Source organism: Anomaloglossus baeobatrachus, chromosome 9 (assembly GCF_048569485.1).
Source record: "Anomaloglossus baeobatrachus isolate aAnoBae1 chromosome 9, aAnoBae1.hap1, whole genome shotgun sequence".
Classification (NCBI taxonomy): domain Eukaryota; kingdom Metazoa; phylum Chordata; class Amphibia; order Anura; family Aromobatidae; genus Anomaloglossus; species Anomaloglossus baeobatrachus.
The window spans coordinates 165,984,887-165,998,929 of NC_134361.1; the positions used below are offsets into that span (position 1 = coordinate 165,984,887).

The 14,043-nt window shown below is 47.5% G+C and overlaps 8 non-coding genes and 2 pseudogenes across 8 annotated transcripts; all 10 read right to left on the reverse strand.

Moving 5' to 3' along the window:
* Nucleotides 1-244: 244 nt before the first annotated feature.
* Nucleotides 245-435, reverse strand: LOC142252799 (U2 spliceosomal RNA). Its single transcript, XR_012726166.1, has one exon. It is a non-coding gene; the product is annotated as a U2 spliceosomal RNA (small nuclear RNA).
* A 1,388-nt stretch (nt 436-1,823) lies between these two features.
* LOC142252800 (U2 spliceosomal RNA) lies at nt 1,824-2,014 on the reverse strand. The gene has a single exon (XR_012726167.1). It is a non-coding gene; the product is annotated as a U2 spliceosomal RNA (small nuclear RNA).
* A 1,388-nt stretch (nt 2,015-3,402) lies between these two features.
* LOC142253227 (U2 spliceosomal RNA) lies at nt 3,403-3,600 on the reverse strand. The gene has a single exon (XR_012726538.1). It is a non-coding gene; the product is annotated as a U2 spliceosomal RNA (small nuclear RNA).
* Nucleotides 3,601-4,284: 684 nt separating this feature from the next.
* LOC142253639 (U2 spliceosomal RNA) lies at nt 4,285-4,411 on the reverse strand (annotated as a pseudogene).
* Nucleotides 4,412-5,799: 1,388 nt separating this feature from the next.
* LOC142253228 (U2 spliceosomal RNA) lies at nt 5,800-5,997 on the reverse strand. Its single transcript, XR_012726539.1, has one exon. It is a non-coding gene; the product is annotated as a U2 spliceosomal RNA (small nuclear RNA).
* A 684-nt stretch (nt 5,998-6,681) lies between these two features.
* On the reverse strand, nt 6,682-6,808 carry LOC142253641 (U2 spliceosomal RNA; annotated as a pseudogene).
* Nucleotides 6,809-8,196: 1,388 nt separating this feature from the next.
* On the reverse strand, nt 8,197-8,387 carry LOC142252801 (U2 spliceosomal RNA). The gene has a single exon (XR_012726168.1). It is a non-coding gene; the product is annotated as a U2 spliceosomal RNA (small nuclear RNA).
* A 1,388-nt stretch (nt 8,388-9,775) lies between these two features.
* Nucleotides 9,776-9,966, reverse strand: LOC142252802 (U2 spliceosomal RNA). The gene has a single exon (XR_012726169.1). It is a non-coding gene; the product is annotated as a U2 spliceosomal RNA (small nuclear RNA).
* A 1,388-nt stretch (nt 9,967-11,354) lies between these two features.
* Nucleotides 11,355-11,545, reverse strand: LOC142252803 (U2 spliceosomal RNA). The gene has a single exon (XR_012726170.1). It is a non-coding gene; the product is annotated as a U2 spliceosomal RNA (small nuclear RNA).
* Nucleotides 11,546-12,933: 1,388 nt separating this feature from the next.
* Nucleotides 12,934-13,124, reverse strand: LOC142252804 (U2 spliceosomal RNA). The gene has a single exon (XR_012726171.1). It is a non-coding gene; the product is annotated as a U2 spliceosomal RNA (small nuclear RNA).
* Between the last annotated feature and the right edge of the window lie 919 nt (nt 13,125-14,043).

A 14,043-nucleotide genomic window follows, 5' to 3' on the forward strand; every position in this document is an offset into this window, starting at 1 on the left:
AGATAAGACAGAGAACTGCAGCACGGGACATAGCCGAGTTGGTCAGGTTGAGTGGTGATGAGTTTGCTATTTGGATGAATAAAGAAAGTCAAAAGTGTGAAAGATAAAAAACAAAAGGAGGAAGTGTGAAAAGTGAATGGGCCAAATTGAGGTGCATATGAAGACGTATGCTTTCTTCCAATTCATTAAACCGGGCTAATATGAATCAGGTGAATTGAGTTCTGCTTTTGGAAACTGGGTTAAGAAGGGGTGCACCGGTCCTGGAGGTACTGCAATACCAGGTCAATGCGTGGAGTGGACAGAGCAAGCTCTTTTTCCATCTCCCTGTTCTAAAAATCCATTTAATATATGGTCCCCAGATAGGGGACGTATCAGATATTAAACTGATAAGAACAGATACTACACTTGATCTTAGCCAAAAGGCCGAGAAGCGATAACCAGAATTGGTTTGGGCCTCGAGTGGCACCCTGGCCTATGCCGGACACATCTTAGGGAGAGAGAGCGAGAGGGAGCCAAACCCACGCCTACAGAAGACATTTTGTCACCCAAGCCAACCCTTGAAAAGGCTGCTTTGCAGAGCAAAAACAAGAAGAATGGTGCGTTTTGCAGCCGCCGCCCCCCACTGCAATGAATCTGAATAACTCCTCCTTTAGGGCGCAAGCAACTCCCCTCCCCCTTGCAGTCTTTCCAATTCACGATACAAAAAGACGGACAGGACAGGTTGCCTGACTTTCCGTCACTGCCACCCTTTGCCATCCTTACCCGTAGAAAGCCCTTTCATCATCCCCAAACCCTAATCTTTTCCCTTTCCTTCCCAGCCCCCAAACCCTGCCCTCTGTACCCTTCTCACCACCCGCATCCCTTCTCCTGTCATCCCCCTACCACCCGGGAAAAAAAGAGCTTGCCCCCTCCTTACACTAGCCCACCCTCCCACCCAAAGAACAACTTCTGCTGCGCAGCTTGTTTTCTAGGCAGCAGCGCTATTGTGATGTCAGCGGGGGCATTGTGACAAGCCGCCAGTGTTCCGTCTCTTCATGTTGTGCACAGTTCAAACGGAAAATACATCAACAGGCAGACTACAGAAAAACTTACTATCAAAGGTTAGAGGGGGGCTTTCTCAGAGGGCTTTTTACAGTTTTTCTATTCCCAATTAGCCGTTTAAGTGTACTTATTGAAAGTAGTAATTCTTTCATAGGCCGCCCTTTCTTAGTATTTGACGTTCCTTATATTGCGGTATGAGGCTTTGCAGCAGGTTGCAAACATTCATCACCCATGACTGTCCCCAATTGAGCTCAGAAGCTCAATGTCTATCATGACCTCTCTTTTAGAATGTCCAAGAGCAAGCAAACTATTCCTCCAGGAGAGGGCGCCAACAGACTACTAAAGAGATCATCATTACTCAAAGAAAACCCCAAAAACCAATGCATGATAGGAATAAACAGGTAACTTTCTTTGGAGTGGAAGCGGAGAGATCGCACCAGATGCCAATTCTAGATCTTATCACACCTGTGGTCACTGCAGCAGCAGGTGAATCCACTTTGTCCAAAAGGGATCTATTCCATTCAATTGCAAATGATCTAGATAAGACAAAGAACTGCAGCACGGGACATAGCCGAGTTGGTCAGGTTGAGTGGTGATGAGTTTGCTATTTGGATGAATAAAGAAAGTCAAAAGTGTGAAAGATAAAAAACAAAAGGAGGAAGTGTGAAAAGTGAATGGGCCAAATTGAGGTGCATATGAAGACGTATGCTTTCTTCCAATTCATTAAACCGGGCTAATATGAATCAGGTGAATTGAGTTCTGCTTTTGGAAACTGGGTTAAGAAGGGGTGCACCGGTCCTGGAGGTACTGCAATACCAGGTCAATGCGTGGAGTGGACAGAGCAAGCTCTTTTTCCATCTCCCTGTTCTAAAAATCCATTTAATATATGGTCCCCAGATAGGGGACGTATCAGATATTAAACTGATAAGAACAGATACTACACTTGATCTTAGCCAAAAGGCCGAGAAGCGATAACCAGAATTGGTTTGGGCCTCGAGTGGCACCCTGGCCTATGCCGGACACATCTTAGGGAGAGAGAGCGAGAGGGAGACAAACCCACGCCTACAGAAGACATTTTGTCACCCAAGCCAACCCTTGAAAAGGCTGCTTTGCAGAGCAAAAACAAGAAGAATGGTGCGTTTTGCAGCCGCCGCCCCCCACTGCAATGAATCTGAATAACTCCTCCTTTAGGGCGCAAGCAACTCCCCTCCCCCTTGCAGTCTTTCCAATTCACGATACAAAAAGACGGACAGGACAGGTTGCCTGACTTTCCGTCACTGCCACCCTTTGCCATCCTTACCCGTAGAAAGCCCTTTCATCATCCCCAAACCCTAATCTTTTCCCTTTCCTTCCCAGCCCCCAAACCCTGCCCTCTGTACCCTTCTCACCACCCGCATCCCTTCTCCTGTCATCCCCCTACCACCCGGGAAAAAAAGAGCTTGCCCCCTCCTTACACTAGCCCACCCTCCCACCCAAAGAACAACTTCTGCTGCGCAGCTTGTTTTCTAGGCAGCAGCGCTATTGTGATGTCAGCGGGGGCATTGTGACAAGCCGCCAGTGTTCCGTCTCTTCATGTTGTGCACAGTTCAAACGGAAAATACATCAACAGGCAGACTACAGAAAAACTTACTATCAAAGGTTAGAGGGGGGCTTTCTCAGAGGGCTTTTTACAGTTTTTCTATTCCCAATTAGCCGTTTAAGTGTACTTATTGAAAGTAGTAATTCTTTCATAGGCCGCCCTTTCTTAGTATTTGACGTTCCTTATATTGCGGTATGAGGCTTTGCAGCAGGTTGCAAACATTCATCACCCATGACTGTCCCCAATTGAGCTCAGAAGCTCAATGTCTATCATGACCTCTCTTTTAGAATGTCCAAGAGCAAGCAAACTATTCCTCCAGGAGAGGGCGCCAACAGACTACTAAAGAGATCATCATTACTCAAAGAAAACCCCAAAAACCAATGCATGATAGGAATAAACAGGTAACTTTCTTTGGAGTGGAAGCGGAGAGATCGCACCAGATGCCAATTCTAGATCTTATCACACCTGTGGTCACTGCAGCAGCAGGTGAATCCACTTTGTCCAAAAGGGATCTATTCCATTCAATTGCAAATGATCTAGATAAGACAGAGAACTGCAGCACGGGACATAGCCGAGTTGGTCAGGTTGAGTGGTGATGAGTTTGCTATTTGGATGAATAAAGAAAGTCAAAAGTGTGAAAGATAAAAAACAAAAGGAGGAAGTGTGAAAAGTGAATGGGCCAAATTGAGGTGCATATGAAGACGTATGCTTTCTTCCAATTCATTAAACCGGGCTAATATGAATCAGGTGAATTGAGTTCTGCTTTTGGAAACTGGGTTAAGAAGGGGTGCACCGGTCCTGGAGGTACTGCAATACCAGGTCAATGCGTGGAGTGGACAGAGCAAGCTCTTTTTCCATCTCCCTGTTCTAAAAATCCATTTAATATATGGTCCCCAGATAGGGGACGTATCAGATATTAAACTGATAAGAACAGATTTTTTGATTTAATGAAGCTTTCCAAAGCACCGCAAAAAATGCATGACCGAAGTCACACCAAAAACAGTGCAAAGGCTAGGATTCGTGTGGACCCCTCCGTGAGGAGAGGGTCCCCAAAAATCAACCCCGTCCCTCCGAGCCAGAAGGCCACAGCAAGGGTCAGGGATCTTCGGTGCTCCCCCAAGCCAAAGCCTGGTTGAGCCTTGTCGTTGCTCCCAGCGTCCACCCAGGCATCTTACCCAAGTGGAGTAGAGAGCTACTAGTTGTTGGTTTCGCAGCCGAAACTGCCCGGACCGTCAACCGGTGTTGGTTTCTCAGCCCAAGGCTAACCGGACCTCCAACCGGGTGTTGGTTTCTCAGCCGAAGCTGACCCGGACCTCCAACCGGGTGTTGGTTTCTCAGCCGAAGCTGACCCAGACCTCCAACCGGGTGTTGGTTTCTCAGCCGAAGCTGACCCGGACCTCCAACCGGGTGTTGGTTTCTCAGCCCAAAGCTGAACGGACCTCCGACCATGATTATAAAAATTTCCCTTCCTAGCCAGAAGGCCGGGATAGAGCAATATGCTCAGAAAGTATGAAAGGACAAGGTACGGTGTGCTACAGAGCCCAAGGCTCGCCGGGGTCCCAAGCCAGCAAGCTCAGACTCACTCCAGGGTCGTCAGTCCTGGGGCACATTGCACCATAGCCCCCACACTTACTCAGTCTAATAGCCTCGATCCTGGTAGGGCCATGTTTTCCTCTAGATGAATATACTATACATCAAGAGTACTAGCAAGCGCAACCTTCCAGTGTGCATTGCATCTGCCGAGCCTCACAGATACTACACTTGATCTTAGCCAAAAGGCCGAGAAGCGATAACCAGAATTGGTTTGGGCCTCGAGTGGCACCCTGGCCTATGCCGGACACATCTTAGGGAGAGAGAGCGAGAGGGAGACAAACCCACGCCTACAGAAGACATTTTGTCACCCAAGCCAACCCTTGAAAAGGCTGCTTTGCAGAGCAAAAACAAGAAGAATGGTGCGTTTTGCAGCCGCCGCCCCCCACTGCAATGAATCTGAATAACTCCTCCTTTAGGGCGCAAGCAACTCCCCTCCCCCTTGCAGTCTTTCCAATTCACGATACAAAAAGACGGACAGGACAGGTTGCCTGACTTTCCGTCACTGCCACCCTTTGCCATCCTTACCCGTAGAAAGCCCTTTCATCATCCCCAAACCCTAATCTTTTCCCTTTCCTTCCCAGCCCCCAAACCCTGCCCTCTGTACCCTTCTCACCACCCGCATCCCTTCTCCTGTCATCCCCCTACCACCCGGGAAAAAAAGAGCTTGCCCCCTCCTTACACTAGCCCACCCTCCCACCCAAAGAACAACTTCTGCTGCGCAGCTTGTTTTCTAGGCAGCAGCGCTATTGTGATGTCAGCGGGGGCATTGTGACAAGCCGCCAGTGTTCCGTCTCTTCATGTTGTGCACAGTTCAAACGGAAAATACATCAACAGGCATACTACAGAAAAACTTACTATCAAAGGTTAGAGGGGGGCTTTCTCAGAGGGCTTTTTACAGTTTTTCTATTCCCAATTAGCCGTTTAAGTGTACTTATTGAAAGTAGTAATTCTTTCATAGGCCGCCCTTTCTTAGTATTTGACGTTCCTTATATTGCGGTATGAGGCTTTGCAGCAGGTTGCAAACATTCATCACCCATGACTGTCCCCAATTGAGCTCAGAAGCTCAATGTCTATCATGACCTCTCTTTTAGAATGTCCAAGAGCAAGCAAACTATTCCTCCAGGAGAGGGCGCCAACAGACTACTAAAGAGATCATCATTACTCAAAGAAAACCCCAAAAACCAATGCATGATAGGAATAAACAGGTAACTTTCTTTGGAGTGGAAGCGGAGAGATCGCACCAGATGCCAATTCTAGATCTTATCACACCTGTGGTCACTGCAGCAGCAGGTGAATCCACTTTGTCCAAAAGGGATCTATTCCATTCAATTGCAAATGATCTAGATAAGACAGAGAACTGCAGCACGGGACATAGCCGAGTTGGTCAGGTTGAGTGGTGATGAGTTTGCTATTTGGATGAATAAAGAAAGTCAAAAGTGTGAAAGATAAAAAACAAAAGGAGGAAGTGTGAAAAGTGAATGGGCCAAATTGAGGTGCATATGAAGACGTATGCTTTCTTCCAATTCATTAAACCGGGCTAATATGAATCAGGTGAATTGAGTTCTGCTTTTGGAAACTGGGTTAAGAAGGGGTGCACCGGTCCTGGAGGTACTGCAATACCAGGTCAATGCGTGGAGTGGACAGAGCAAGCTCTTTTTCCATCTCCCTGTTCTAAAAATCCATTTAATATATGGTCCCCAGATAGGGGACGTATCAGATATTAAACTGATAAGAACAGATTTTTTGATTTAATGAAGCTTTCCAAAGCACCGCAAAAAATGCATGACCGAAGTCACACCAAAAACAGTGCAAAGGCTAGGATTCGTGTGGACCCCTCCGTGAGGAGAGGGTCCCCAAAAATCAACCCCGTCCCTCCGAGCCAGAAGGCCACAGCAAGGGTCAGGGATCTTCGGTGCTCCCCCAAGCCAAAGCCTGGTTGAGCCTTGTCGTTGCTCCCAGCGTCCACCCAGGCATCTTACCCAAGTGGAGTAGAGAGCTACTAGTTGTTGGTTTCGCAGCCGAAACTGCCCGGACCGTCAACCGGTGTTGGTTTCTCAGCCCAAGGCTAACCGGACCTCCAACCGGGTGTTGGTTTCTCAGCCGAAGCTGACCCGGACCTCCAACCGGGTGTTGGTTTCTCAGTCGAAGCTGACCCAGACCTCCAACCGGGTGTTGGTTTCTCAGCCGAAGCTGACCCGGACCTCCAACCGGGTGTTGGTTTCTCAGCCCAAAGCTGAACGGACCTCCGACCATGATTATAAAAATTTCCCTTCCTAGCCAGAAGGCCGGGATAGAGCAATATGCTCAGAAAGTATGAAAGGACAAGGTACGGTGTGCTACAGAGCCCAAGGCTCGCCGGGGTCCCAAGCCAGCAAGCTCAGACTCACTCCAGGGTCGTCAGTCCTGGGGCACATTGCACCATAGCCCCCACACTTACTCAGTCTAATAGCCTCGATCCTGGTAGGGCCATGTTTTCCTCTAGATGAATATACTATACATCAAGAGTACTAGCAAGCGCAACCTTCCAGTGTGCATTGCATCTGCCGAGCCTCACAGATACTACACTTGATCTTAGCCAAAAGGCCGAGAAGCGATAACCAGAATTGGTTTGGGCCTCGAGTGGCACCCTGGCCTATGCCGGACACATCTTAGGGAGAGAGAGCGAGAGGGAGACAAACCCACGCCTACAGAAGACATTTTGTCACCCAAGCCAACCCTTGAAAAGGCTGCTTTGCAGAGCAAAAACAAGAAGAATGGTGCGTTTTGCAGCCGCCGCCCCCCACTGCAATGAATCTGAATAACTCCTCCTTTAGGGCGCAAGCAACTCCCCTCCCCCTTGCAGTCTTTCCAATTCACGATACAAAAAGACGGACAGGACAGGTTGCCTGACTTTCCGTCACTGCCACCCTTTGCCATCCTTACCCGTAGAAAGCCCTTTCATCATCCCCAAACCCTAATCTTTTCCCTTTCCTTCCCAGCCCCCAAACCCTGCCCTCTGTACCCTTCTCACCACCCGCATCCCTTCTCCTGTCATCCCCCTACCACCCGGGAAAAAAAGAGCTTGCCCCCTCCTTACACTAGCCCACCCTCCCACCCAAAGAACAACTTCTGCTGCGCAGCTTGTTTTCTAGGCAGCAGCGCTATTGTGATGTCAGCGGGGGCATTGTGACAAGCCGCCAGTGTTCCGTCTCTTCATGTTGTGCACAGTTCAAACGGAAAATACATCAACAGGCAGACTACAGAAAAACTTACTATCAAAGGTTAGAGGGGGGCTTTCTCAGAGGGCTTTTTACAGTTTTTCTATTCCCAATTAGCCGTTTAAGTGTACTTATTGAAAGTAGTAATTCTTTCATAGGCCGCCCTTTCTTAGTATTTGACGTTCCTTATATTGCGGTATGAGGCTTTGCAGCAGGTTGCAAACATTCATCACCCATGACTGTCCCCAATTGAGCTCAGAAGCTCAATGTCTATCATGACCTCTCTTTTAGAATGTCCAAGAGCAAGCAAACTATTCCTCCAGGAGAGGGCGCCAACAGACTACTAAAGAGATCATCATTACTCAAAGAAAACCCCAAAAACCAATGCATGATAGGAATAAACAGGTAACTTTCTTTGGAGTGGAAGCGGAGAGATCGCACCAGATGCCAATTCTAGATCTTATCACACCTGTGGTCACTGCAGCAGCAGGTGAATCCACTTTGTCCAAAAGGGATCTATTCCATTCAATTGCAAATGATCTAGATAAGACAGAGAACTGCAGCACGGGACATAGCCGAGTTGGTCAGGTTGAGTGGTGATGAGTTTGCTATTTGGATGAATAAAGAAAGTCAAAAGTGTGAAAGATAAAAAACAAAAGGAGGAAGTGTGAAAAGTGAATGGGCCAAATTGAGGTGCATATGAAGACGTATGCTTTCTTCCAATTCATTAAACCGGGCTAATATGAATCAGGTGAATTGAGTTCTGCTTTTGGAAACTGGGTTAAGAAGGGGTGCACCGGTCCTGGAGGTACTGCAATACCAGGTCAATGCGTGGAGTGGACAGAGCAAGCTCTTTTTCCATCTCCCTGTTCTAAAAATCCATTTAATATATGGTCCCCAGATAGGGGACGTATCAGATATTAAACTGATAAGAACAGATACTACACTTGATCTTAGCCAAAAGGCCGAGAAGCGATAACCAGAATTGGTTTGGGCCTCGAGTGGCACCCTGGCCTATGCCGGACACATCTTAGGGAGAGAGAGCGAGAGGGAGACAAACCCACGCCTACAGAAGACATTTTGTCACCCAAGCCAACCCTTGAAAAGGCTGCTTTGCAGAGCAAAAACAAGAAGAATGGTGCGTTTTGCAGCCGCCGCCCCCCACTGCAATGAATCTGAATAACTCCTACTTTAGGGCGCAAGCAACTCCCCTCCCCCTTGCAGTCTTTCCAATTCACGATACAAAAAGACGGACAGGACAGGTTGCCTGACTTTCCGTCACTGCCACCCTTTGCCATCCTTACCCGTAGAAAGCCCTTTCATCATCCCCAAACCCTAATCTTTTCCCTTTCCTTCCCAGCCCCCAAACCCTGCCCTCTGTACCCTTCTCACCACCCGCATCCCTTCTCCTGTCATCCCCCTACCACCCGGGAAAAAAAGAGCTTGCCCCCTCCTTACACTAGCCCACCCTCCCACCCAAAGAACAACTTCTGCTGCGCAGCTTGTTTTCTAGGCAGCAGCGCTATTGTGATGTCAGCGGGGGCATTGTGACAAGCCGCCAGTGTTCCGTCTCTTCATGTTGTGCACAGTTCAAACGGAAAATACATCAACAGGCAGACTACAGAAAAACTTACTATCAAAGGTTAGAGGGGGGCTTTCTCAGAGGGCTTTTTACAGTTTTTCTATTCCCAATTAGCCGTTTAAGTGTACTTATTGAAAGTAGTAATTCTTTCATAGGCCGCCCTTTCTTAGTATTTGACGTTCCTTATATTGCGGTATGAGGCTTTGCAGCAGGTTGCAAACATTCATCACCCATGACTGTCCCCAATTGAGCTCAGAAGCTCAATGTCTATCATGACCTCTCTTTTAGAATGTCCAAGAGCAAGCAAACTATTCCTCCAGGAGAGGGCGCCAACAGACTACTAAAGAGATCATCATTACTCAAAGAAAACCCCAAAAACCAATGCATGATAGGAATAAACAGGTAACTTTCTTTGGAGTGGAAGCGGAGAGATCGCACCAGATGCCAATTCTAGATCTTATCACACCTGTGGTCACTGCAGCAGCAGGTGAATCCACTTTGTCCAAAAGGGATCTATTCCATTCAATTGCAAATGATCTAGATAAGACAGAGAACTGCAGCACGGGACATAGCCGAGTTGGTCAGGTTGAGTGGTGATGAGTTTGCTATTTGGATGAATAAAGAAAGTCAAAAGTGTGAAAGATAAAAAACAAAAGGAGGAAGTGTGAAAAGTGAATGGGCCAAATTGAGGTGCATATGAAGACGTATGCTTTCTTCCAATTCATTAAACCGGGCTAATATGAATCAGGTGAATTGAGTTCTGCTTTTGGAAACTGGGTTAAGAAGGGGTGCACCGGTCCTGGAGGTACTGCAATACCAGGTCAATGCGTGGAGTGGACAGAGCAAGCTCTTTTTCCATCTCCCTGTTCTAAAAATCCATTTAATATATGGTCCCCAGATAGGGGACGTATCAGATATTAAACTGATAAGAACAGATACTACACTTGATCTTAGCCAAAAGGCCGAGAAGCGATAACCAGAATTGGTTTGGGCCTCGAGTGGCACCCTGGCCTATGCCGGACACATCTTAGGGAGAGAGAGCGAGAGGGAGACAAACCCACGCCTACAGAAGACATTTTGTCACCCAAGCCAACCCTTGAAAAGGCTGCTTTGCAGAGCAAAAACAAGAAGAATGGTGCGTTTTGCAGCCGCCGCCCCCCACTGCAATGAATCTGAATAACTCCTCCTTTAGGGCGCAAGCAACTCCCCTCCCCCTTGCAGTCTTTCCAATTCACGATACAAAAAGACGGACAGGACAGGTTGCCTGACTTTCCGTCACTGCCACCCTTTGCCATCCTTACCCGTAGAAAGCCCTTTCATCATCCCCAAACCCTAATCTTTTCCCTTTCCTTCCCAGCCCCCAAACCCTGCCCTCTGTACCCTTCTCACCACCCGCATCCCTTCTCCTGTCATCCCCCTACCACCCGGGAAAAAAAGAGCTTGCCCCCTCCTTACACTAGCCCACCCTCCCACCCAAAGAACAACTTCTGCTGCGCAGCTTGTTTTCTAGGCAGCAGCGCTATTGTGATGTCAGCGGGGGCATTGTGACAAGCCGCCAGTGTTCCGTCTCTTCATGTTGTGCACAGTTCAAACGGAAAATACATCAACAGGCAGACTACAGAAAAACTTACTATCAAAGGTTAGAGGGGGGCTTTCTCAGAGGGCTTTTTACAGTTTTTCTATTCCCAATTAGCCGTTTAAGTGTACTTATTGAAAGTAGTAATTCTTTCATAGGCCGCCCTTTCTTAGTATTTGACGTTCCTTATATTGCGGTATGAGGCTTTGCAGCAGGTTGCAAACATTCATCACCCATGACTGTCCCCAATTGAGCTCAGAAGCTCAATGTCTATCATGACCTCTCTTTTAGAATGTCCAAGAGCAAGCAAACTATTCCTCCAGGAGAGGGCGCCAACAGACTACTAAAGAGATCATCATTACTCAAAGAAAACCCCAAAAACCAATGCATGATAGGAATAAACAGGTAACTTTCTTTGGAGTGGAAGCGGAGAGATCGCACCAGATGCCAATTCTAGATCTTATCACACCTGTGGTCACTGCAGCAGCAGGTGAATCCACTTTGTCCAAAAGGGATCTATTCCATTCAATTGCAAATGATCTAGATAAGACAGAGAACTGCAGCACGGGACATAGCCGAGTTGGTCAGGTTGAGTGGTGATGAGTTTGCTATTTGGATGAATAAAGAAAGTCAAAAGTGTGAAAGATAAAAAACAAAAGGAGGAAGTGTGAAAAGTGAATGGGCCAAATTGAGGTGCATATGAAGACGTATGCTTTCTTCCAATTCATTAAACCGGGCTAATATGAATCAGGTGAATTGAGTTCTGCTTTTGGAAACTGGGTTAAGAAGGGGTGCACCGGTCCTGGAGGTACTGCAATACCAGGTCAATGCGTGGAGTGGACAGAGCAAGCTCTTTTTCCATCTCCCTGTTCTAAAAATCCATTTAATATATGGTCCCCAGATAGGGGACGTATCAGATATTAAACTGATAAGAACAGATACTACACTTGATCTTAGCCAAAAGGCCGAGAAGCGATAACCAGAATTGGTTTGGGCCTCGAGTGGCACCCTGGCCTATGCCGGACACATCTTAGGGAGAGAGAGCGAGAGGGAGACAAACCCACGCCTACAGAAGACATTTTGTCACCCAAGCCAACCCTTGAAAAGGCTGCTTTGCAGAGCAAAAACAAGAAGAATGGTGCGTTTTGCAGCCGCCGCCCCCCACTGCAATGAATCTGAATAACTCCTCCTTTAGGGCGCAAGCAACTCCCCTCCCCCTTGCAGTCTTTCCAATTCACGATACAAAAAGACGGACAGGACAGGTTGCCTGACTTTCCGTCACTGCCACCCTTTGCCATCCTTACCCGTAGAAAGCCCTTTCATCATCCCCAAACCCTAATCTTTTCCCTTTCCTTCCCAGCCCCCAAACCCTGCCCTCTGTACCCTTCTCACCACCCGCATCCCTTCTCCTGTCATCCCCCTACCACCCGGGAAAAAAAGAGCTTGCCCCCTCCTTACACTAGCCCACCCTCCCACCCAAAGAACAACTTCTGCTGCGCAGCTTGTTTTCTAGGCAGCAGCGCTATTGTGATGTCAGCGGGGGCATTGTGACAAGCCGCCAGTGTTCCGTCTCTTCATGTTGTGCACAGTTCAAACGGAAAATACATCAACAGGCAGACTACAGAAAAACTTACTATCAAAGGTTAGAGGGGGGCTTTCTCAGAGGGCTTTTTACAGTTTTTCTATTCCCAATTAGCCGTTTAAGTGTACTTATTGAAAGTAGTAATTCTTTCATAGGCCGCCCTTTCTTAGTATTTGACGTTCCTTATATTGCGGTATGAGGCTTTGCAGCAGGTTGCAAACATTCATCACCCATGACTGTCCCCAATTGAGCTCAGAAGCTCAATGTCTATCATGACCTCTCTTTTAGAATGTCCAAGAGCAAGCAAACTATTCCTCCAGGAGAGGGCGCCAACAGACTACTAAAGAGATCATCATTACTCAAAGAAAACCCCAAAAACCAATGCATGATAGGAATAAACAGGTAACTTTCTTTGGAGTGGAAGCGGAGAGATCGCACCAGATGCCAATTCTAGATCTTATCACACCTGTGGTCACTGCAGCAGCAGGTGAATCCACTTTGTCCAAAAGGGATCTATTCCATTCAATTGCAAATGATCTAGATAAGACAGAGAACTGCAGCACGGGACATAGCCGAGTTGGTCAGGTTGAGTGGTGATGAGTTTGCTATTTGGATGAATAAAGAAAGTCAAAAGTGTGAAAGATAAAAAACAAAAGGAGGAAGTGTGAAAAGTGAATGGGCCAAATTGAGGTGCATATGAAGACGTATGCTTTCTTCCAATTCATTAAACCGGGCTAATATGAATCAGGTGAATTGAGTTCTGCTTTTGGAAACTGGGTTAAGAAGGGGTGCACCGGTCCTGGAGGTACTGCAATACCAGGTCAATGCGTGGAGTGGACAGAGCAAGCTCTTTTTCCATCTCCCTGTTCTAAAAATCCATTTAATATATGGTCCCCAGATAGGGGACGTATCAGATATTAAACTGATAAGAACAGATACTACACTTGATCTTAGCCAAAAGGCCGAGAAGCGATAACCAGAATTGGTTTGGGCCTCGAGTGGCACCCTGGCCTATGCCGGACACATCTTAGGGAGAGAGAGCGAGAGGGAGACAAACCCACGCCTACAGAAGACATTTTGTCACCCAAGCCAACCCTTGAAAAGGCTGCTTTGCAGAGCAAAAACAAGAAGAATGGTGCGTTTTGCAGCCGCCGCCCCCCACTGCAATGAATCTGAATAACTCCTCCTTTAGGGCGCAAGCAACTCCCCTCCCCCATGCAGTCTTTCCAATTCACGATACAAAAAGACGGACAGGACAGGTTGCCTGACTTTCCGTCACTGCCACCCTTTGCCATCCTTACCCGTAGAAAGCCCTTTCATCATCCCCAAACCCTAATCTTTTCCCTTTCCTTCCCAGCCCCCAAACCCTGCCCTCTGTACCCTTCTCACCACCCGCATCCCTTCTCCTGTCATCCCCCTACCACCCGGGAAAAAAAGAGCTTGCCCCCTCCTTACACTAGCCCACCCTCCCACCCAAAGAACAACTTCTGCTGCGCAGCTTGTTTTCTAGGCAGCAGCGCTATTGTGATGTCAGCGGGGGCATTGTGACAAGCCGCCAGTGTTCCGTCTCTTCATGTTGTGCACAGTTCAAACGGAAAATACATCAACAGGCAGACTACAGAAAAACTTACTATCAAAGGTTAGAGGGGGGCTTTCTCAGAGGGCTTTTTACAGTTTTTCTATTCCCAATTAGCCGTTTAAGTGTACTTATTGAAAGTAGTAATTCTTTCATAGGCCGCCCTTTCTTAGTATTTGACGTTCCTTATATTGCGGTATGAGGCTTTGCAGCAGGTTGCAAACATTCATCACCCATGACTGTCCCCAATTGAGCTCAGAAGCTCAATGTCTATCATGACCTCTCTTTTAGAATGTCCAAGAGCAAGCAAACTATTC